Source organism: Urocampus carinirostris, chromosome 9 (assembly GCF_059441175.1).
Source record: "Urocampus carinirostris isolate Australia breed hairy pipefish chromosome 9, RoL_Ucar_1.0, whole genome shotgun sequence".
NCBI lineage: Eukaryota > Metazoa > Chordata > Actinopteri > Syngnathiformes > Syngnathidae > Urocampus > Urocampus carinirostris.
The window spans coordinates 17,197,265-17,222,337 of NC_142357.1; the positions used below are offsets into that span (position 1 = coordinate 17,197,265).

The 25,073-nt window shown below is 39.9% G+C and overlaps 1 protein-coding gene across 1 annotated transcript in view; it reads right to left on the reverse strand.

The window, feature by feature from the left end:
- mrpl11 (mitochondrial ribosomal protein L11) overlaps positions 1–23,666 on the reverse strand; it is a 107,299-nt gene extending 83,633 nt beyond the window's left edge. Inside the window, exon 1 of the mRNA XM_088344021.1 lies at positions 23,518–23,666. The gene's annotated coding sequence lies outside the window, so the exon portion shown is untranslated. The remainder of the gene's footprint in view (positions 1–23,517) is intronic.
- Between the last annotated feature and the right edge of the window lie 1,407 nt (positions 23,667–25,073).

Sequence of the window (25,073 nt, forward strand, 5' to 3'; positions counted from 1 at the left end):
AAAAAAAAATTCCGTCTGCATTATATGCTATTATAATATCGGCTTAATATTAATACTGAACACCTTACTGAAGAAGAGCAATGTAATGGTCAAGAAACCAAGTCCAGAAATCATCAGGAAATCATCATTAACATTTTGTTCCTTTTACTAAAACAAATGCCCGAGTACACGATATAAGCCTGTTAGGTAAAAACATTTTGAGGAACAACACACACATGAGGTAACAGGTCGTAAGGTCTTCGACTCAACTTTTCAGTAATTAAGTGCAAAATTGAGGTGCACAGATGAGAAAAAAATACTCTAACTTCAACACACACTTAAGTTGAATACATCAGCAGAGCAAATAAAAGTTTCTTTGCTTCTCCAAGTTTTAAGATTTCAACACATTTAAAGTGATTGCAGCTAACAGCAGCAGACAGAGGTCTCTTTTATAGAAGTTCTTAGGCTTTGAAAACAAAAACTGGTGAACATATTTTCTTTTAGAAACTGTAAAAAAGAAAACAATCGCACAGCCTAAGCTCTGTTGACATCAATTTGAACAAGAACTTGTAAACTTGAAATTTGTTATGACTTTTCTGAAAACCATACAGACCTCTGACTTTTTGTCCTTTAGCTTAACGCTGATGTTGAAAACAACTCCTCTTTTAGGTCGTCAGGAAAAAAATAATAAGAGTTTGGATTCATGAGTAAGTTAATTTAACAAATAAACCAGTACCTGAAAATATAATTCTCTATGAGTTTGGACAAACCAGACTGAAAATGACCCCAGAAAACATTTAAAATAGGATGTATGTTTTGTGTAGTCTCTATTCAACTACTTTTCAGCTATCGCCAGTGATAAATGGGGCTTCACATTATTCCCGATGGGGGGAAAAAATGTTATGTTGCTCGGTCTCAAACAACAGTTTCTCAGAAGGACTTTTATTTGATCGCCACTCAGTAAAATCCATTTCCATTTCAGACATTAATTTTTAAATAAATCAAGTCCGTGAGAACCAATTTACACGCACCAATTCATTTTATTGACAAGGAGAGAAAAAGTGGCACAATATAATCCTTATCCGCCAAACACATTTGGGTTTGAGAAAATTAAGACAAGCGAAAACGGACGTATTGAGTCATATCACATTAATAGCGCACATTTGAGGTTTGCCAGTGGAAGAAGAGGGTAGAGGGAGATGGGGAGAAAGAGCTCAGAAGCCCTGGAGATGAGCTGTAGTCCTTGGATACAGGCAGGAAAATAACAAATAACAAAATTATAAAAGCAATCCCGTGTCCCTGCCCATCATTGCACAAATGCTGGAATGTCATTAGAGACACAATACATGACGGAGAGCCTTGAATACTAAATGTCTGCCGACAGTGCAGAGAGGGACCTTGGCTGGCAGCATTGCTTCTGGGAATTGTTTGAGGGCAGGCGTTTATTAATTAGGGCCACGGGCTTTTAACACACTGGCCAAAAAGGCGAATATATTATGGAGTGCTGATTGGCGGCATCACTGTCTCTGGAGGAGCACGCAAAAGACCATAGTGCGTTGTATGACCACGTCAGCATTCAGCACATGGGCATGAGCTGCAGCTTTTGATTATGGGATGCTGAAGGGCAGTTGTTCCCAAGCAGCCAGCAGCTCTTCAAAAGTGAGCCGGATGAGAAGACCTGCTCTCCGTGCCTTTCCATTCCGTTGCATCCGTCAATATGCAGCGCAAACTTGACATGAGAGTTGAATGTGTTCTACTGCAGAGTTATTACGGCAGTTTTTACCTACGGCCAGTGTTGAAATGAAATGCATTTATATAGCGCTTTTCAAGTCAATAACTTCCCAAAGCGCTTTACAATGTGCTTCACATTTCCCAATAGCGGCTGTGCAGCCATGTAAGGCGCTAACCTGCTTATTGGTGGTATTAGGGGTTCCGTGTCTTACCCAAGGACACTTTGACGTGTAACACGGAGGAGCCGGGATTCGAACTGCGATCTCTTGATCCCAAGACGAGCGCTCTACCTACTGAGCTACTGCCACGTTACATTCCTGGAGCGCAATTACTTTTCTCAGTGACCAGTACTGTCACACATCATTGATCAAATTTAGTAACTCAGTTGATTTACCACATGGGGCGTTAAAGTATTCCACCACTTATTAAATGGGGATCATGAATTACAGTGTACTCTCATTGCCAAATACTCACGCATCACTCATGTTGTCACATACTATCCTGGATCCTACAGCAACAAACTCGCTGAAGGGTGGGTGTGTTTATTTTTACCAACAAAGTACAACTGAATAAAGTTATGGTGGCGCTATCTCAATCAGAGTGTATGATATCACTAAATGTCTCCTCATGAACATACTGTCCCTACCGTATATACAGAGATCCCTCGCTACTTCGTGCTACAGTTATCGCTGGTTAACTCCTTCTTAGTACTCTCATCCAAGTCATAAAATAGAAAACTAAAATTAGGGGGAGTGTCGGTCAATTGTGTATGCATATCTGGTGTGCCACCAGTAGCAAATAGTGGGCAGCGCATAAAGAGAGGACATGGCTTGTGCAGGAACAATGAAACAAATGGAGCAAACATGAGTACACAATTTGAGTATACTGGACTGTCTCAGAAAATTAGAATATTGTGATAAAGTTCTTTATTTTCTGTAATGCAATTAAAAAAAAAAATGTCATACATTCTGGATTCATTACACATCAACTGAACTATTTCAAGCCTTTTATTATTTTAATATTGCTGAATTTGGCTTACAGCTTAAGAAAACTCAAAAATCCTATCTCAAAATATTAGAATATCATGAAAAAAAATACAAGTAGGCTATTCAACTAATCACCTGAATCATCTAATTAACTCGAAACACCTTGCGAGGGTTTCCTGAGCCTTAAAAACACTCAGCTTGGTTCAGTAAACTAAATCACTGCTGATCTGACTGCTGTCCAGAGGACCATCATTGATACCCTCCATCAGGAGGGTAAGACACAAAAAGAAATTTCTCAAAGAGCAGGCTGTTCACAGAGTGCAGTTTCAAAGCATATCCACAAAAAGTCTGTTGGAAGGGAAAAATGTGGCTGGAAACGCTGCACAACCAAGAGAGATGACCGCAGCCTTAACAAAATTGTGAAGAAGAGCCGCTTCCAGAATTTGAGGGAGCTTCAAAGACAGTGGGCTGAAGCTGGAGTCCAGGTATCAAAAGCCACAGTTCACAGACGTGTCCGGGAAATGGGCTACAATAGCCGTATTCCCATGGTCAAGCCACTTCTGAACTCAAGACAACGGAAGAAGCGTCTGACTTGGGCTATGGAGAAGAAGCAGTGGACAGTTGCAGAGTGGTCCAAAGTCCTCTTTTCAGACGAAAGCAAGTTTTGCATTTCATTTGGAAGTCAAGGCGCCAGAGTCTGGAGAAAGGCTGGAGAGGAGCAAAATCCAAGTTGCTTGAAATCCAGTGTGAAGTTCCCACAGTCAGCAATGGTTTGGGGAGCCATGTCAGCTGCTGGTGTTGGTCCACTGTGTTTCATCAAGTCCAGAGTAAATGCAACTGTGTACCAAGAGATTCTAGAGCACTACATGCTTCCATCTGCTGAAAAGCTCTATGGAGATGAGGATTTCATTTTCCAGCATGATCTGGCACCTGCCCACAGTGCCAAAACCACCAGTAACTGCTGCACTGACCATGGCATCACTGTCCTTGATTGGCCTGCTAATTCCCCTGACCTGAACCCCATCGAGAATTTGTGGGGTATAGTTAAGAAGAAGATGAAAGACACCAGACCTACAAATGCAAATGAGCTGAAGGCCGCTATCGAAGCATCCTGGGCATCAATAACACCTCAGCAATGCCACAGGCTGATTGCTTCCATGCCACGCCGGATTGATGCAGTAATCCGTGCAAAAGGATTCCCAACGAAGCACTGAGTGCATCAATGGACATTTTCAAATGTTTGATTTAGTTTTGCTGTTATAAAATTATTTTTTTTACTTGGTCTGAGGAAGTATTCTAATATTTTGAGATAGGATTTTTGAGTTTTTTTCAGCTGTAAGCCAAAATCAGCAATATTCAAATAATAAAAGGCTTGAAATAGTTCAGTTGATGTGTAATGAATCCAGAATGTATGACATTTTAGTTTTTTTAATTGCATTACAGAAAATAAAGAACTTTATCACAATATTCTAATTTTCTGAGACAGTCCAGTATATGGTAATTTGTAACTAGATAGTTGCTTTCAGAGTGATTCAAAAGCTTCGGGTGTCAGTAATCTGTGAGGAAAAGCATTTACTTTTTAAATAAAGGATCTGGAAACTGTACCGAACATTGAAAATCAAATGTCACTAAAATGACTTGGTATCTCATTTTTAGGGAAATATAATAAAACAGTAAAGCACAGAGAATTTCTACCTTGTATAGAAATTATTTTGAGCAAGGTAAAAATATTGACTTTGGCCAAATGACCCCACCTTTTCTTATTAATTCGGACATGAACGTTCAGAGGGCATTAATTTGCCAATGTAAATATTTTCAGCTTGCTCAAAAGGGATTGCTAATTTAAAAAAACAACTGAACAAAATAAGCTAAGAAAGGTGATACAGTATGCAGCCAAAAAGCAGAAAGCGGAGGTGACGTTGAGTCAGACTAAACAATGTAGAATCAGATGACAAAAGCGGGGCACTGTTTACGTGACAGAGTAGGGATTGACCGATATGGGTTTTTCAGGGCTGATACGATAACGATTATTAGTGTTGAGATGAGGCCGATAACCGTTACTTGGAGCCGATATTCATATGCTTTAAAAGCTTAAAAAACTTAAGATTTGTTTTATAAAGCAAAAAGAAAAAAAGAATTTTGGTTATAAATTCAAATAAAACTTTGTAGGGCTCTGAAAACCAATTAAGACGTTTTCATGTAAAATTAAATCATTTGAACACAACCTAATCTTTCACTTAAACCAAAAACTAACAGTGCAGGACTAAGGCTTAGGAGCAACTTGTATAAAGGTACATAATTAGCTCCTTGTCAGTACAATACATGACCTAAAAAACGTAAAAGAAAAAATGAAAAAAAGCAATGGAAATTTTATTGGGGCTTGCGAATTGAAATGTGTGGGCACTCCTGTTTTAGAACCAGATTGACAAACTAATGTCATAAGAGCTGATTTTTCAGTCTCCACCTGAACCTGCTTCCCTTAAAACAAGTTAACTTCACTTTTTACACCATCTCCTAATCACCAACACGCTTTTCTACCACTAACTTTTTAAAATCTCAATATTGTAATGTATTACTTTTGTTACTCGTTTATGTCCGTGATGCAAATTTTAAGTAAGACGTAGCATCAGGAAGGAGGTGGGGAAGTTCAGCTCTCGTTCTATAGCATGAATGAGCGTGAGCTGCGGCTAACAGTAGCTCCTGTGGAATTTGTGTTTACCGCCTTTTATTAGTTCATTAAATCGACGCTCAGACCTCTTTAGAGATTGTGTGAATCTTTGATTACACATACAGGGCATTACATTATGATCAGCGGCTTGATTCACTCAGAAATGTCAGGGAGTTGGCAGAGCTGTTTGAAGTCTTTGTAGTTGGAAAAAGCTTTTGCTTCAGTGGCTCTTCCCCTCTAGCTTATCCAATCAGAAGGTGGTGGGGGAGAAGTCAGAGCAAAAGAGAGAAAGCTGGTCTGCTTTAAAAAGCCTAAATAATCAGCTAGTAAATGAATAAAAATGCTGATACTGATATATGTCAAATTACCAAATATCGGCGCCAATAATCGGCCCGCCTTATAATCGGTCGACCTCCATAAAAAAAATTCATTGGATTTAGTTATTTGGAATTAAAATTACTGGTAAGCATGTTATTTACGCGAAAGTTATCTGATCAACTCTTAATACGTTACGTCGTTATTGACAAGTGTGTCTTAGATATGCACATATGGTATACAGTGTTCTCTATTTTAATTGTATTTTTAATTGCCTTTCAAGACGACATGTATGTTTTTGGTGTTAGATTTCATCAAATAAATTTCCCCCCAAAATGCCACTTATATTTTGGATGTGAATTATGATTTTTTTTTTCTTCTTAATTATGCATTTTTTGTCTGGAGCGACTTATACTTTGGAGAAGCTCATAGTCCCGAAAATATGGTATTCTATTCTGGACTGTTTGACCAACCAAAATGCACAACACAATCCATGATGAAAAGATGTGCAGCCCTTTCGGATATTTAATGATAAAGGGCTGTACAAATAAACATGGCTTGATTTGAACTGATTCATAGCGCCGGATTCATGGTTCATGTTTATGGATTCCCTGACCACCTGGGTCATCGGGGAACCATTTTCTATGGTGTGTCTTGGGCAAGTACAGCCTGGGAGCGCCCATCCCTCTCCAGGACGGGTTTTGGGTAGGGGTTTGGTTCCCAACATGAAATGGATAGTATTGATTTCCATGGATACGAAAAGCAGGAGAGGCCTCCTGATATGACTAAGATACAGCACCTTCGTCATCTGGTCCCTGTTGTTTTTGTTGTAAAGCGCCGTCCCGCTCTTCAGCAATTAGCCGGATCTTGCTATTGATGGTGAGTGGCGCCGGATTACTGTATCATAAAAATTGCTTTGCCACCAAATTTTGGCATCTACAGGCAACTGAAAAAAATACAGACGCTCCCCGACTTACGACCATTGGACTAACGAAAAACGGTAGAAATTATAATTTTTTTTCGGGATGTCAAAAAATATCCGGACATTGCTGTAAGTTAGATTTTGTATTGTGTGCACCTTTTTCCGAGTAGAGGACAGTACTGAAGTGCTTCTTTCCGCCGCTCCCGGCGTGTGGCACTGTGAGAGGTCACCCAGCATTCACCCGGAAGAAAAAAAAGTTTCCTCTTCCTAGTTCGTGTGTAAACATTCTATACTCTCTATGTCTACATTATCTCCAGCGCGCCAAGAACTTTGACATTTTTATTGTTTAATCAGTCGTGCATTCAATCAATATGGTTGGTGTAAAGTGTAAAGAAAAGGCGAGCCGTTTCTTTGGAATTAAAAGTGAAATAAGAAAGCTTGATGCGGTTGAGTAAATGGTTGGATCACTTTTTTCTGCCACTTTTTACCACGGAGGAGGAAGTCGCCTAACTCTTAAAGCCCATCTTCCACAAGTAAGTTAAACTTCACTTTATTTTTCTTTATAGAACAGGGCAGCGTCTGTATTCTTAACTCAACGCAAGGGAAGGACTCTTGAGTCAAAGTATCAGAGCATTATCCAAATAATTTCCCCCCGTTCATGTAAAACAAGCAAAGTAGGCTAACTATCATTTACATTCCAATCACACAGACCAGATTCTCTTCTACAGCTAAAGCACGTTCTATAGGCATCAATCAGAAAAAAAGAACCTTGTAATAAACTCTCCGAGGGATATGTGGTATGAACTCACTAAACTGGGCTTCAAAAACGTTCAGAGAGCAAAGAACGGAAAAATTCAATAATATGATAATTAGCGAGCTACCAATTTTGAACACTGAAATCTACATTCAGAAAAAGAATGAATACGGTATTATTGATTTTATCAACGTGTTAACAAAAACAGGAAAGGCAATCAAAAACTAGAAACTTGGAATCAGGACAAATATCAAAATCTGTCTTGTCCTAATCAATATTTTAGAGCAATGATAGCCATGTTTCCTGATACGCTTTTAGTGTTTACTTAACAAGATCAACAATTAAAAAAATAATTAGGTAACTCACAAAAAGCTGCTGTTGTATGCGATTTTCTCCCCTTAAAAAGGGCACACATTTCGGTTTTGAATAATTTTGCGCTTAACACACTAGAGAAATTCTTCACATAATTTGTGTTTAAAATTTCCAGCAAAGCATTAAAAAAGGGTAATTTTGCTCATTTAAAAAGAGTTATTTTTTCTTGTCATATTCTTTCATTTTACTATATTAGTCTGATTACTTTTTAGAGTGAACGGCTGGCAGCATTGGGAAAAAATACAGCAATAAAAAAAACATTTGAAAAATATTCTACCTTTTAATTTGAATTGAATTGTGTTTATGTTCATTGATTTTAACGTTGGGAAACAAGAATTAGACATGGCACTCAAGAGTAAACATGTTAAAGATGAAAGACTGTCAGGATGATAGTGCAAGGAAAGAATAGTGCATAGAAACAGTAGTGCAATGAAAATGAGTGCCGTGACAGGATAGTAAAATTAGTATAGTTTGAAGGAGTGGGCTCTCTCCACAGTCTTCTTCATTTAAGATGAATGGAGTGCCAGAAGTCGAGTCAGACTTCCTTGGATTTTGTGGTGTTTAGTATTAGATGACTTTTTGAACGCCAAGTCGTCAACATTTCCACCTCCTTCCTTCATGCCGTCTCATCCACATCTGACACAGTCAGCAAATTTAACAATAAAGCTTGTGGGATGGGTTGGTAAAAGGTCAAAAGTATATGTTTTTTATTGCATGTTTATCTTAGAGTGCCAATTTGACCATAATTACCTGTCAACAGTTCAAGACATATTTGCTTGGAGGATCTTCTTTATATTTTTACTACTAGTAATTTTTTAACAAGAGCTAATATTAAAACATAACAAGAATGTATTACATGCTCTACTAAATTTTGAATGGCAATAAAATGTTCCTTTTTCATAGTAAAGGTAGCATTAAACCTAGGAGAAGTGATGTTGTAATTAGGTTCCGTTTATCTAAGTTGGATGTTTGTTGGTGTTCCACGAATGCACATTGCAAGAGTAAAAATGATCTAATAGTCATATGTACAGTGCAATTATTGTCACAAGTTGAAGATTACGTGTCCCCTCTGTGCAGTTTCTATACTTTTCCGACAATCGTTTGTGTTGTGACTCACCAAAGCAAACAAAGAAAACAACAGGTGGGCTTTATCTGGTATTTTTAGACAGGATGACTCACTCAGATGGCTGTAATAGTAGGATTAACATCAACACCAAGATTGCAATGTTGTCTAAAGGGTGTTGACAGTTTCTTAATGCCAAGCACTACTCCTCTTCAGCGCTTTGAGCTCCAATGCCATTGAACTCATCCATTCATCCATTATCTGCACCGCTTATCCTCAAGTAGGGACGCGGGGTTGCTGGAGCCCATCCCAGCTATCTTCGGGCAGTAGGCAGGGGAAACCCTGAACTGGTTGCCAGACAGTCGCAAGGCACAAAGAGAGACAGACAACTCACACGCTCATTCACACCTGGGGAAAATTTCGACTGGCCAATTAACCTGACAGACATGTTTTTGGAATGTGGGAGGAAACCGGAGTGCCTGGAGGAAACCCACGCAAGCACGGGGAGGACATGCAAACTCCACACCGGAGGTATGAAATAGCTTGTTGGGGAGCGCGGCGTCATATAAACATGATCATGGGTCAGCCCTCAAACTCATCATCATCCACTTGGGTCCAAAAGGCCATCATAAAACATAGAGGCGTTTTGTGCACTTTGTGCATGATTGGAATTGACTGCTTCGCTGCTTGTTAGAAAAGCTCCGCAGAGAAATAAAACATTCAGGGAGTGCGTGGCTCTTTGGCACACCCGTCTGAAAAGTTTCGGGTGCCGCGGCAACACATGGGCACCCATCCGTGCAAGTTCAAACAAGGACCACCCTGCCCCCCCTAGCGTGAATCATCCATGCAGGCATCATCTCTGCAGGGGGGCTTTCTTTGCCATCTTTGAATTACATTCCCTCCTCCGCTGTGAATTTTGACGAATAGAAACTATGGTTGATGAGCAGCGTCGCTGCCGCTTGACAGGGCTTTCTCTCCGACGAGATAACAAAACTGAATTGAAGTTTCAAAATGCCAAGACGCCAAAAAGTGCAGCTCAAACGTCCCGTTCTGGAAAAAAACCTTACCAAAATCAATTTATATGTCAACCACTCTCCCCTGACATCACTTGGACCTTGGTTGTTCCATCACTGTGATTAAATTCTAACTGGGTTCAATTAATAAGTGTAAGTCACTGAAAAGTGAAATTCAAAGGATCGTTTAATTTCCACATCGCAGAGAAGCGCATACCTGTTTTCTTTTGCCAGCTCAAACGCATTTACAGTAATCCCTCGCTATAATGGGGTTCACTTATCGCGTCTCGCTGCTTCAAGATTTTCATCACGCTTTGTATTCTGCTTTCTGACTAAACAAGGAGTTGGCAACCCAAAATGGTAAAGAGCCATGGTGGGTGGGTGTATCCCTTAAACACTAGAGTCGTAGGGGCACCTGTTCCTGTGGTGAGTCTTGAGAAAGTACAGGCTGGTGACGCACATCAAAATCTCGACCAGTGAAGAAGGTAGATGCTAACATGCACAAGGGCCAGGTGCCAGTCTATTTTAAAATGCAATTTCTTGGCATGCTGTTTTGCTCGGATCACCCTTTGAGAATTCTTTTCTGATTGAACGACATTCAGTGACCCTTCCAATCTTATTAAATCTTTTTTTCTCATACATGCTCTTGAAAGTGAAACAATTAGAAATAATCAAGTTGAGTTCATTTAAAAAGACACCATTTGAAACAACTAATTAGCCGTCAAAAATCCACAACATTACAGAGGGAAAAAGTTCAGTCACTAGAGGGTTTTCTTTGAATATTTGAAAGTTCCTATTGCTCACTTAACCTCTGAAGTCCATCACAGAAAACATCTTGCTTTGCTTTGCCTGGGAGACGGGTGTTTCCTGTAAACAGAGTTGGGTGAGAATTGTCTGCTTTGAAATAACATTTTCTCAGAAAAGTAATCTAGTTCAAGTCCAAAAATATACAGTGGTACCTGGTAGCAATTTTCCTGATATTAAATAATAAAAGACTAATTGATCCGGTCCATTCTTCCCAAAAGCATACAAGCGACTCATTAATAGCAATAAAAAAACATCTTTCTAAGCAGTAAAAACACGTTGAAATAGTAATTGAACTTAAAAAATTTGAGTATGAGATAAATCTATCTACCTACCTACCTACCCTGGTCATATCCCTCGAGAGGGGTGACTGACAGCAAGACAAACACATTCAAAAACAAAGAAAATTAAAAAAAAAAAGGAAAAAGACACAAAAGACACACACAAAAATGTTTGGACCATGGCCAACCCAAACGCCCAAACACCCAAACCTCGGCACCCAAATTGGTCATGCTTTTGTCCCTCCAGATTAAACGGGATGCAAGAAAGCGGCCATGTCCCTCAGGTCAGGGTGACATAACACACTCTTCTGTTTACCAGCAGGGCCCGACAGCTTTTACTGGTTTACCCCTGCCACATCATATTGGTGCCCTGCCCATCCCTTCGAACACGTCTCCACTCATTCCTATCACCAACAAGAGATTTAGCTTCCACTATATTTAGACCGCTTTCCTGCAGTGCACTCATAACACCAACCATCCACGTCAATCGCGGCCTTCCTCTTGGTCTCCTTCCATTTACTTCTGCTCTGTAGATCCTCTTCAACATTCACTCCTCATCCATCATCTCCACGTGTCCAAACCAGCCGAGTACTCTCTTATCCACACGCTTGCTCAGTTCCACTACTACTCCAGTTCTGGCTCTCTCAATTTCATTTCTCAATCCATCCAATCTTGTCACTCCTAACATACTCCTCAAACACTTTATCTCAAAAAACATTTAATTTCCTTCTCAAATCTGCATTCAGGTTCCAAGTCTCTGCACCATACAACACAGTCAGCACAATCACATTCAGTCCCCTCTTAAAATCCATACTCCTACTCTTGTTGCTCATCACTCTCCTCAGAGCACCCAAAACCTTGCTTCGTTGATTCACTCTGTGCAATACCTCACATTCCATTCCCCCAACTGCAGCTACATCACAACCAAAGTACCGTATTTTCCGCACTATAAGGCGCACCTAAAAAGCCTTTATTTTTTTCAAAAGCTGACCATGCGCCTTATAATACAGTGCGCCTTATTTATGGATCAACATTAAGTCGCAAAGTCTTCCAACTAACTTGCAGCCGCCGACTAGATTTTCCCCCGAACGCCAAGTAGTCCGCGGCGTATGCTGGAATTTATTTACCGGCGTTTCATTGGCTAACCAATGTGTCAATCGTCATTTGAATCGATCACTATTGGCTAAAGTTATTCGGAGGTCAAGGGGCGGATCCTTTTTATCATTTACAGGCTGGCATAGGCTTAAACGCAAAACAAAGCCTGCAATTGGCCGAAAAAGATGAATGTGTATAGCACGTGGTTGACGGCATACAGAAAGCATTTTTTACTATTCTGTATTTGTAAATATTCTATTCTCCTGGATTTACTACACTCACGGATATAAGAGGACATTGGCTGCACATTATTATGAACACAACGACTTCGGTGAGCTACTCCGGCTATTTATTATCCCTGTATCTTGTTTCAGACTGAACTCGATGTTTCTGTGATAAGCGGTGGAGATAATGGATGGAATGGAGTGTCTATTTTTAAATTAAACTCAATTCCAAGTGTTTATTGTCATATGCACAGTAAAGTTGCGAGCGAAAAAGAAAATAGAAACTAAGGAATGGTTGGCATTTCTTGAATCCCAAGACTTTAACCTTCCGAATGATGGAACGATGCATTTAAGTGACATCGTACGGACACCGCATCCGCACGTGTTCTCAACACGTATTTGCGTCTTTGCAAGCTTTGGGAATGTTAAGGGGGTAATAAGTTTGACTGAACTATCTGACTGTTTTGTCGACGTTCCCATTGTAGCGCCTTATAATCCGGTGCGTCTTATGTATGTCAAAAATAAGACCAAAAACTATTTTTTCGGGGTGTGCCCTATAACCCGGAGCGCCTTATAGTGCGGAAAATCCGGTACTTAAAGATAAATAAGATGATATTATCAAAATGTGAATTTATTGTGAGCGCTGTAACAAACGTGTGCTCGTATTGCGGAGGAAGGGGGGGGGGGGCACTGTTGCAAGGAGGAGTCACAAACCAAAAAGTTGTATACCAAAATTTTTGTGTAAAAACCACTGTAATTGTATTTATAACCATTGTTTTTATTGTGAAAGAGCTTAAGATCCCATTTAGAGTAGAATAAAGCTATTTAGTTCTATATATCTCATTAGAGTCCATTACTAAAATATAAGCTTTGACAATTTATTAATCTGGGATAAAATGGAGGCACTTCAAGGCACTTCAATAGGCAAAAACGACTTAACCTACAACGGGTGACTTAAATTGCAAACATAGAATTAAACTTTTGATAAAGTACCAGAATAATTTTTGGTCCAAATAATTGAAAGTACCATGTTATGTTGCAACCCGGCGGGCGTAGAATAGCAAAGAAAAAATATTTTAAGAATTATTTGTGTCACGAAGCAAATATTTCTTGAAGCATCGTTGTAATATCCCTTGATTGTGTTTATTAGGGATGGGACGAAGACAAAAACTAAATTCATGTATATATCGTGATTTTAATTTTGGCGATTTGTTTTTCAATCGATGGTTTCGTCTAAGTATCGTTTTTTTTCTTTTACATCATAGCCAGTACACAAAAAGGCGGTAAGCAATTCGGACGTGGAAAATTGAGTTCATCTTTCTGTTCATATATGCTTCTCCTTATACATTGGCACAGAATTGTTGCAGTTTTATTAGGGTTGGTTTGAAAAAAATAATAACACTAGGTAGGGGGGTGTAATAGATGTGGTTTGAGTGCAGACTGCGTTCTTCAGGCAGATTGAAGTATTCGTCTTCTAAATTCATCAAGTTCAACATTTGATTGATGCCTGGATGAGCAGAATTAATCCTTGATGCAGAAATAGATTTATTCAAGGCACAAACTGTAGTCGGAGTGAAAATGAAGATGAAAGTGAGGTGAGCTGGGGCTTTTCTGCACTTGAAAATATTCAGGCAGGCCTGCGCAAGATGAAGCGCAATCCAGCGGACCGTTTCATTGATTCAATTCTCCAGAGAGGCATCCGTCATCTCGGGGCGACGCGTGGCTACACAAAGCCTTTGACATTATCAAGTCCCCTCTTCGCTGGGGTATTTCTTTCTCACCCCGCGCCAGCCTCGTGTGGCTGCAGCCGCAGGGGCAACAAAAGACCTTTGAAAACAAAAAGTCATTTCAATTTTGTAGGGCATTTTGGTCGAACATTTTTAAATTTCTCAAGAAAAGACACTAAAAAGTCACATCCCAGAGTTAATTTACTAAAATAGATCTTGACGTCTCCCAGTGGTCAATCCATTGATATTTGCCATATCAATTAATCATCAATGTACAGTAATCCCTCCCTGTATCAAGGTTTACGTTTTGCAGTTTCAATTTGTCGCCAGATTTTCATCGTGCATTGAGTTCTGCATTGGTCAACACATTGGTTTGCTGGAGCCCATCCCAGCCATCTCCGGTCAGTGGGCAGGGGACACCCCGAACTGGTTGCCAGCCAATTGCAGGGCACACGGGGACAGACAACTCACTCGCTCATTCACACCTAGGGACAATTTTGGACCGGCCAATTCACCTGAAATGTATGTTTTTGGAATGTGGGAGGAAACCGGAGTGCCCGGAGGAAACCCACGCATGCACGGGGAGAACATACAAACTCCGCACAGGAAGTCTGGAGCTGGATTTGAACCCACACAGGAGGTTCCAATGACATGAACTGTGCCGCACAAGCGCTAACCACTGCGCACAAGCGCCGCCGTGCTGCCCCCATACTTTAAATCAGGCATGGTAATTTGGCACTCAAAATGGACAAAATCGGATGCATTGAAACATTTGCTTTACCATAGGGCTGCAACGTTTAGTCTACACTGTTGATAAAAATCGATAATATAAATAGTCGACAATGAATTCCAACGTCAATTATTGTCGCAAGACACAACAGTGATGCAGCCTACATGACTATAATCTCTGTTGAAAGTCGCTAATGCACAATAGTGTCTCAGTCCTGAGTGGTAAAATTCCGAAATCTTGGCCTAGACATTAGGGCTGCACGATTTAGGGAAAAAAAACTAATTGAGATTTTTTTTTCAGACCAGCATTGCAATTTTGATGCGATTTTAAAAGGACAGTGGTAGTTATGTCTTTGTGAGCACTTAACCCTAGGATGCATGACCTACCAGTACCTACACTCTTCCATGAGTGGGTCTATAATTCGTGGGGGAAAAAAATAAAAATACTCATGGCATCATGTCATACACATGTTTTATGAGAAATACTTGGAATATGACAGTATTGCAACTTTATTTTATTTTTTTAATTTTAAGAATAACAACCCATGGGGTCATTTTTGATCCCTCTTAGACATCCAAGAGTTAATACTTGCGAGCTGTCAGACTGTTGAGAAGCTTTAAAAGAGATTGCACGTCATGCCAGATTGTGCCTGACAAATGTATTTGAAATTAAAAGCATCCAGTCTGAAGAACAAATTTCAGTTTCCAAAATGTTAAATACGACAAATGTTACTTGTTGAAATCATGGGATTTCAAACTGTTGACAATTGTTAAGAACTTGTTACAAATGCACATAATATTTGTTTTATTTATTGTTCTGGTGCTTAGAATTAGCCTCTTAGTTTACAAGGATACAATTTGTTAACTTGATTTTTATTTTTTTATTCGCCTGCCCCTAGGGCATATTTGTGTATTGTTGTTGTAAGAATCTTCAGTATGTTCAATAAGAGATGTATTTTAATCTGACCCATTGTTCTTGTGTTTATTATAATTCGCCACAGAAATTTAGCAGGAAGTTGATTTAATTAAGAAAAAAATATATATCAGATTATTCCACATATCGTTTCAAGAGTCAGTGACTAGTTGACGATTAAAATACTCTAAAAAAGTATTCTATATTACAAAAAAGGCTTTGGTTTAGAAATATGAGCTACTACAGTTTATTTCCCCCTCCCCTCTTTTGCTGGTAATACAGTGAAAGTCAACGGTTTTCATTCCCTCAATAAATTAATGTGTATGTATTACAGCTAAACATATATGGATGCCTCCATTACTCTTTCAAAAACGGAGCTAAAAACATCACATTTAATAAGTAAATACCGAAAAATTCTCAAAAGCAGATTCGCTTGCTTGTGTAACGACACGATAATGACTAGGAAAAGAGACGTTTTGATGCTCTGCATTCAATGACTTTTCCGTGCAATTCTATTCACTCGACTAAATGAGTTAGACTTAAAAGCCTTGAGTTCATTCAACTTGTGGCAAAGCAAACAAAACAAAAGATGAAAGTATTCTGCCTTCTCCGACCACACATGTCCATGGCATGCCTTCTGGCCTTGTCCCAGCGCATCTTCAATCTTCCAAATGCTTCAAATAAACATTTCAAACGATTATGGCCACTGCTCGATATGAAATATGCCGTCGCTCCTCTGAGGGTTTCATTCACTCACCTCAACTATATTCAATAAACAACCGCTCCCGCATTCAAGGTCGAGGCATCAGATTAATGCTAATTGGTTAGAATTACTTGCTTGCTAGGGCATGAAAAAGACAGCACTTTGCCTTCAAAAGACAGCAAGAAGTCTGGTTGTATGTTAAAAGTGGTATTAGCGATGTGATGAACAAGTTTAAAAAAAATAAAATGAGGATAATTGTGATACTGGATCGGGCTGAGCCCAGTAGAAAGTTATAAAAATCCTCAAATGATTCAAACACCGACAACAAGGGGTTGACACTGTCAATCTATTCTACTTAAAAGGCAGATCACTAGCAGTCAACAGTGACATGCATGTACATAACAATGGACCCATATTACAAACAGCTCTACGCCGGTTCAAGCCATCCATTAATGCATATGCAGTAAGCTCAACAGCATTTAATCAGTAAAGCAACCTTGCATTAACATGAAGGAATATACAGTATGTTGATAAAGTAGATAATAGTAACAGGCTATTGGTAGCTTATCTCAAGAAAAGATTATTTCAATTTGTGACTGCAAGCTTAGTCAATTAACGTTCAACAAAGATACAATTCCCAGATAAGAATACTTTGTTTACACCAGAAGTGACGGGTGGGTGGTGGGTTTTACTGGTACGCTCAAAGCCGAGGGCTAGACTGATCAATTTTTTTTTACATTTTAAAGAGACGCATAGACTCATCGAACTAATTGAACCCACTGAAAAGCTAAAAAAATATTTTCCAATATAATCAAATCAAGCTATTATTTCGTATGATTATATTAGTGATGTTTAATTACTAGCAGCCAAAAAAGACAAATTAACTTGATATTAAAATCTAGGGCTGCATGATTTTGAGAAAAAAATCGAATTGCGATTTTTCAGATCAGTATTGCAATTTCGATGCGAAGTGCATTTCCTGTGCTTGTTTTGTTTTTGGGGAGAACTTAAACATAGTGACTTGCAAACTTATCTCAAGTTGATGTCCTGCGAGTATACGACTGGAACAATAACAATAGATCTAAAAATTAAAACCGAATTGCAGTTGAATAGTCTTGTCATTATAAAAATTACAATGACATTTCGGTGAGCGTCTGGAACGCTACATGCTAGCATAGGGTAACCGCGACTTTTGCAAGGTCTTTGTGATGATTAAAATACAGAGTCACAAATGTGGCGGTTTTCCACGAGTGGTAGCTCCAAGTCGTCCGTTTCATAGGTAATGAATCATGCGTTGGTGACTAGCCACATTCGGCAGTGGCGGTTTAAAATGGCGGCGCCACAAACCACATCGTGAAGTATGCTGACGACACAACAGTGGTGGGCCTCATCAGGGACGACAACGACCTGGCCTACAGAGAGGAGGTGGAGCAGTTGGTGGCCTGGTGCAGGCACAACAGCCTGGTCCTGAATGTTGACAAAACTAAAGAGATCATTGTCGACTTTAGGAAAAACCAGCCCAACCATGCCCCACTTTGCATCAACAACAAGGCTGTGGAGGTTGTCAGCAGTATCAAGTTCCTAGGGGTGCACATTACAAACAAACTCACCTGGTCCGTGAACACTGCATCACTGGTTAAGAGGGCACAGCAGCGCCTGTACTTCCTGCGGAGGATGAGGAGAGCCCACCTGCCCCCACCCTCCCTCATCACATTCTACAGGGGCACCATAGAGAGTATCCTGACCAGCTGTATCTCTGTGTGGTGTGGAGGCTGCAGCGCTACCGACTGGGGTAGTGTGAGGAGGGTAACGAGGACAGCAGAGAAAATAATCGGGACTACACTTCCCTCCATTCAGGACATTGGCCAGAAGCGCTGCCTATCCCATGCTAAGAACATTATCGGGGAGCCCTCTCACCCCCATCATGGACTGTTCACTCTGCTAGCCTCTGGGAAGAGGTACTGCAGTGTGCGGTGCAGGACCACCAGGTTCCGCGGTAGTCTAGTCCCCCTGGCCATTAGACTGTTAAATGGTCAATCTAACATATAGTTAACCTAAATCTTAACGGCTGCTAATCTGACATTTTGCACTACTGGCAGTTCTTTATAGCTTGCCACTCCTTGCACATTTGCTCTCTGCACTATTGTACTTACAGCGTTATTGTTACAGTGTTAATGTTACTGTTTACCTGACTTGTTAACCTGAATGCCCATTTTGCACATCTGGTTAGCTATTCCTCTTGCACTATCGGCACTATGGTATGGTAAAATACTATACGTAGCCATAATACAATACAACTTTTACTTATATCTGTACATTCGAGGAAACTGTGCGGGTCAGATGTATCGACATTTTGTTCTGTATACACGTGTACTAGAATGACAATAAAGTAGATCTGAATCTGAATCTGAATTAAGAGTTGTTAGCCTAGCCCTAGCTGTTAGCTTTCCCCTCTAACGGCTCAGTCAATTTTCCGGACGCGATAAAAATCTTGGCAGCACCCGCTTGTGATCAGCTTTTCTGACTTTCCCCAGAGTCCGATTTAAATCATGAATTTATTTTCATTGTAGCGAGCCACTAAAGCTACTGTTTTGGTGGCCACTTTTGCGCCCAGCTTCTCAACCGAGCCTATCAAATTTGCACACACACAGGTCTTGAAAACTTTGCCTGGTCTTAATTGGCTAGTGCCATTAAAACCTGCTTCTGATTGCATGGCACTGATAAACCAAAAAACGGGACAATTCTTGTTGGCAAAACACCCCGTCACTCAAACAACAAACGAACTGTGAATCCTTGAAAAGAAACAAAAACGCCGTTTTTTTGAAGGTCATAGACAAGAGGGGCAGCAGTAGCTCAAGTGGTAGAGCGCTCGTCTTGGGATCAAGGGATTCCTGTTCGAATCCCGGCTTGTCCGTGTTACATGTCAAAGTGTCCTTGGGTAAGACACTGAACCGCGAATACCCCCAATAAGCAGGTTAGCGTCTTACATGGCTGCAATAAAAGGCCGCTATTGGGAAATGTGAAGCGCACTGTAAAGCGCTTTGGGAAGTCATTGACTTGAAAAGCGCTATATAAATGCAGATCATTTCATTTCATTTTTTGCAGTTACACTATCGCACTACGTCACATTGCAATATCGATTAGATTTCAGTTAATCGTGCAGCCCTATTGAAGTCCCCCTTACATGAACATTACAGGGAAGAACGTATTATTCAAGAATCAATGGGAACTAGTATTTTATATTTGAGCAAAAGCGGGGCTATAATATAGAAAAATAGTAGTGATGTAACGTAAATTTGGAAAAAAAAAACAGTAATTTTTGTTGTATGACACTAATGAATCGAGAGAATCTTGTCGGGGGCCCGTGAGCTTTTACTTTGACATTTGTGGTTTAGACCAATAACTAACATACAAAAATGTGGATAGTACTTATAGACTTTGCCTTTTTGACATCTAAATGTGGAAAACTGCAAGTATATGCAGTATATATAATCGCTTTCGTATGTAAATGTATGAAGGAAATGTAATGTTTTCTATTTACTTTATTATTATTATCATTTGGGTTGTAAAATTTATTTTCCTGTTCATACCCAAAGGCTGGGGAGCAAACACTTCTGGAAATGTTGGCATTTATTACCAGAAGAATAGAATGAGAGGGAGTACAGTGTTTCCCATTCTCTGGGAAGATTCGAGTGGACGATTGGGGTTTAATTTATCCCACTAAAGTCTTATCAACTTGTATCATTAAAATGTATGATGATATTCTTAGAAATACCGTATTTAATGCTTTGTAATGCAAACTCTTGTATTGTGCACTCCACAAATTTTTGTTTAGAAATTGTTACAAACTATTGTCTCACTTTTTTTCAAACTTCGCTGTTGGATACAACAGGAATCAAACACGGGTCGCAGTGGTGAAAGCAATAAATTATAACCACTGGACCACAAATGATAAAGACACACAAAAAGGTTGTCAATTTTATGTCACTATCAGATTGTTTTTAGTCACAGTACCAGAGACAAATGTTATATTGGGCGTTCCACCTGTCACTATTTTCAGAAGAGAATAAAAGAATAGAGTTGCACACAGTGATCATAGCATACACATTTCATTATTAGCATGTAGTAAATTGAAAATCCAACCGATGAGAACAACCAGGAAAAGTGTGTGTCTGTATGTGGAGTTAAACTTTGGAACAAATTACAGGATGAGCTCTAACAATGTCCAATTTTTTACCTGTTCAAATCTATTCCCCAGGGTGCCCTAGAATGTCCATCCACCAGGGTCTCACAAAAATCTACGGTAAACACTGGGGTCATTTAAGTATTGCACGTCTATTTTGCAGCGTGTACATACAACCAGAGGTGGGGAGTTCACAGGGGAGTTTACTCTGTTACATTTATTTGATGAAAGTTTTGGGAAAATATGTACTTGGAGTGTTTTTAAATCCCTATATTTTTACTTGAGTACATTTGTGAGGAAAAAAAAAATGGTACTTTTACTCCGCTATATTAGGCAACATTGAGGTCGTTACTTCGTCACTGAATAAATCCCCTCCACATTAGTACGCATTTGTCTGTCTCCGCTAAGGTGCAATTATTTTATTGCCATCTCCGCCGGGCTCTACCATGTTTAACCAATGAAACGTAGCAGCCTCGTCACGTGACCATATTCAACTTTTTTTGGGAGGGGTGATTGTTGACGGATGAAACATATCGCTCAGCAATACAAACTATGAAAACACAGATGAGGAGGAACACCCCTGGCCTTACATCAAAAGCATTTTCCCAGCAAAACGAGTGGCAAAAAGCAGCTACAATATGCAATGAATGTTTGGTTAAATGTATACTGTATGCCTTACAGTTTCAACGACTGTGCCGCGCCGTGAGAGATTGTCAGGTGTGCCTTGAGAAATTACCCAATGTCACTTTTTAAAATTATATAAAACATTTAAGAATCCATCCATCCATTATCTGCACCGCTTGTCCTCAGTTAGGTCGCTGGGGTGCTGGAGCCCATCCCAGCTATCTTCGGGCAGTGGGCAAGGGACACCCTGAACTGGTTGCCAGCCAGTCGCAGGGCACACAAAGACAGACAATTCACTCGCTCATTCACACCTTGGGACAATTTGGACCGGCAAATTAACCTGACATGCATGTTTTTGGAATGTGGGAGGAAACCGGAGTGCCCGGAGGAAACCCGCGCAAGCACGGGGAGAACAAGCAAACTCCACACAGGAGATTCGATCTCATGAACTCAGAACTGTGCCGCACACGCGCTAACCACTGCGCCGCCGTGCTGCCCCATTTAAGAATCATTTTCTGCAAATATGTCATTGTCAAGTGTCTGTGCTGTAAAATGTGGGGGTATTATAAATTATATTGTAATTAAACATACTATTCAGTGTCATTTTGTAAAATTGTTGGTTAGTGATGTACCTCAAAAATTTTCCAATGTAAAAAAACATGCCCTGGCTCAAAAAAAGTTTGAAAAACACTGCCTCATACAATCAAACAGAATTGTTGGGGAACTAAGAATGTCAATTAGACAGTTATGATCTATGTACAATAAATCATTAGCATACCTGTCAACCACCACGGCTCTATGTCCTTACAAAATGTTGTATTTTCCCTTACAAATTAATCTTACACCATATTTTTTTTGTTAATCGTGTTTATTTATGTAGTTTAACATGTTATAATGTACATGTGTTTCGTTATATCATATATATTGTTAATTAACATTTTGTTGTGAGATACTGAGTTACTCGACAAGATTGAGGTTTATTATAAAAAAGGTTCAAAAATTAAGTAGCTTGAACGTTCACCATACAAGGAAAAAATACATGCAAATATAATTAAGTAGAATACATTTTCTTATTCAAATTATTAATTCCTTTTCTGCATTAAATTATCGTTGGTAATATACTGATTAAAGGGATAACCTCAAACCTGTCTTTTTTTCACATTCTCATTTTATACTTCCTTTTTTTCTTAACTTCTTTATACAACATAATAATTTGTAATATATTGCGTCAAAGCAAGTGAGCCGTTTGAGAGCCGGCACTTTTTAATGAGTTGAGCCGAAAAAGCCGGTTCTCTAAAAAGAGACTGACTTCCTTTCACTACATAACTACCACATGAAATCCGAGGCTGCAGACGCATGCACACAGTAGCATCAAACCGCTTGCTTCGTTTGCAACGAAAAAAAAAAACATACCAAGATAGAGGCTACCGCGGCGAACTGGTTTGACTCGATTGATTCGTGATAGTCGGTGTATACCGGATGGTACCCATAATCGACAAATTTGCGTTTTTAAAATGCATAATAAGCGTACTCTGTACGGCAAAAACGTACAGGTTGACGGGTATGCCATAGTAACATCATTGTCTCCAGACATAAGAGCAGTTTCAGCGACAGACTGCTGTCACTGTCTTGTACTACGGACAGACTGAAGAGATCTTTTCTTCCTCATGCCATGAGGCTCTTTAACTCTACCCGGCAGAGTAAAAGCCCACATTAAACCACACACCCCAACATTGCATATTACCAAATTTTATTGCAATATGTATTCTGTGTAGCACTATTTAGATATTTTATATAACACACTACAGTGGGCATTTGCACGTCACACTGGGTATTTGTATATTGTATTCTTTTTGCTTTATTATTGTATTGTTCTCAGCGAAGGGATGCTGCTGGAAATGTGAACTTCCCTTCGGGGATGAATAAAGTATTTATCTAAATACATAGCACACCAAAGCATTTCAGTGGCAGTGTCCTCAAGTCTTTCTGATTGGTATTTGAAGTAAGAAGGCCAGGGAAAACTAAAATGATGGCTTTTGGTTCAGGTGTGCCACTCCAAGATTTGAAGTAGCCCCATCAGGTCATCTCTTTGGAAACATTTCTGGAGGCGCCACTGTAGGTGGCGTTGATGTCAATGTTCCCGGGATTTTGATATGAAAGTCATGTAACACTGAAAGGACACATAGCGTATGCAAAGTGAGAAAATGTCTAGCTTCTTCAGTCGAAAGTTCTACCAATAATAAATACATCGACGTTTAAAAGACAGCAATTGAACGAGCAATTTCATTCACATTGAATGGATGACACGCGCCCGGAAGTCGCCTTCGCCAAACACAATAAATCAACAAAGAGCAAATACAACTCATTCAAAAACCAAATGAAGAAAAGAGAACACGAAACAAAAAGAGACAATTTGAAATAGGACACGTACCTGCTTGTCGTACCACGCTTTCAAAAATGTTTCTGTTTGTGCGTCTCCTTCAGGAGGCAGACATGTTGGATGTATACTTCGCTTGTCATTGGCGTGGTGTATCCTTACAGCGCCGCTTGCAGGCGAGGAGGAGAACCTGCAACTGACCTATCTCACTCATAATTTACACACACAGAATCAAATCAATCACCCAAACAGAGGTCAAATAGAAGGGGGTATATGCTAAGGACTGGTAAAGAAATGGGGTTAAACAATTTTGAACTGAACAATTATATTGAATTATTTATGTATGCATGTATATACAGTGCATCCAGAAAGTATTCACAGCGCTTTACTTTTTCCACATTTTGTTATGTTACAGCCTCATTCCAAATTGTATTAATTTAATCTCTTATCTCAAAATTCTACACAAAATACTCCATTATGACAATGTGAAAACGTTTTTTTTTTTTTACTTTTTTTTTAATTTATTAAAAAGAGAAAACTAAGAAATTACATTTACACAAGTATTCACAGCCTTTCCTTAATACTTTGTTGATTAACCTTTGGCAGCAAATACAGCCTCAAGTCTTTTTAATATGATCCCACAAGTTTAGCACACCTATCTTTAGGCAGTTTTGCCCATTCTTCTTTGCAATAAGTCTCAAGCTCAATCAGGTTGGATGGGAGACGTTTGTGCACAGCCATTTTCAGATCTCTCCAGAGATGTTCGATCGGATTCAAGTCTGGACTCTGGCTGGGCCACTCCAGGACATTCACGGAGTGGTTCTGAAGCCAATCTTTTGAGATCTTGGCTGTGTGCTTTGGGTCGTTGTCCTGCTAAAAAATGAACCTTCGCCCCAGCCTGAGGTCAAGAGCGCTCTGGAGCAGGTTTTCATCCATGATATCTCTATATATTGCTGCATTCATTTTTCCTTCTATCCTGACTAGTCTGCCAGTTCCTGCTGCTGAAAAACATCCCCACAGCATGATGCTGCCACCACCATGCTTCACTGTAGGGATGGTATTGGCCTGGTGATGAGCGGTGCCTGGTTTCCTCCAAACATGGCGCCTGGCATTCACACCAAAGAGTTCAATCTTTGTCTCATCAGACCAGAGAATTTTGTTTCTCATGGTTTGAGAGTCATTCGGGTGCTTTTTGGCAAATTCCAGACGGGTTTCCATGTTCCTTTTACTGAGGAGTGGCTTTCGTCTGGCCACTCTACCATACAGGCCTGATTGGTGGATTGCTGCAGGGATGGTTGTCCTTCTGGAAGGATCTCCTCTCTCCACAGAGGAACGCTGGAGCTCTGACAGAGTGACCATCGGGTTCTTGGTCACCTCTCTAACTAAGGTCCTTCTTCCCCGATCGCTCAGTTTAGAAGTACGGCCAGCTCTAGGAAGAGTCCTGGTGATTCCAAATGTCTTCCATTTACGAATAATGGAGGCCACTGTGCTCATTGGGACCTTCAAAGCAGCAGAAATTTTTCTGTATCCTTCCCCAGATTTGTGCCTCAAGACAATCCTGTCTCGCAGGTCTACAGACAGTTCTTTTGACTTCATGCTTGGTGTTTGTG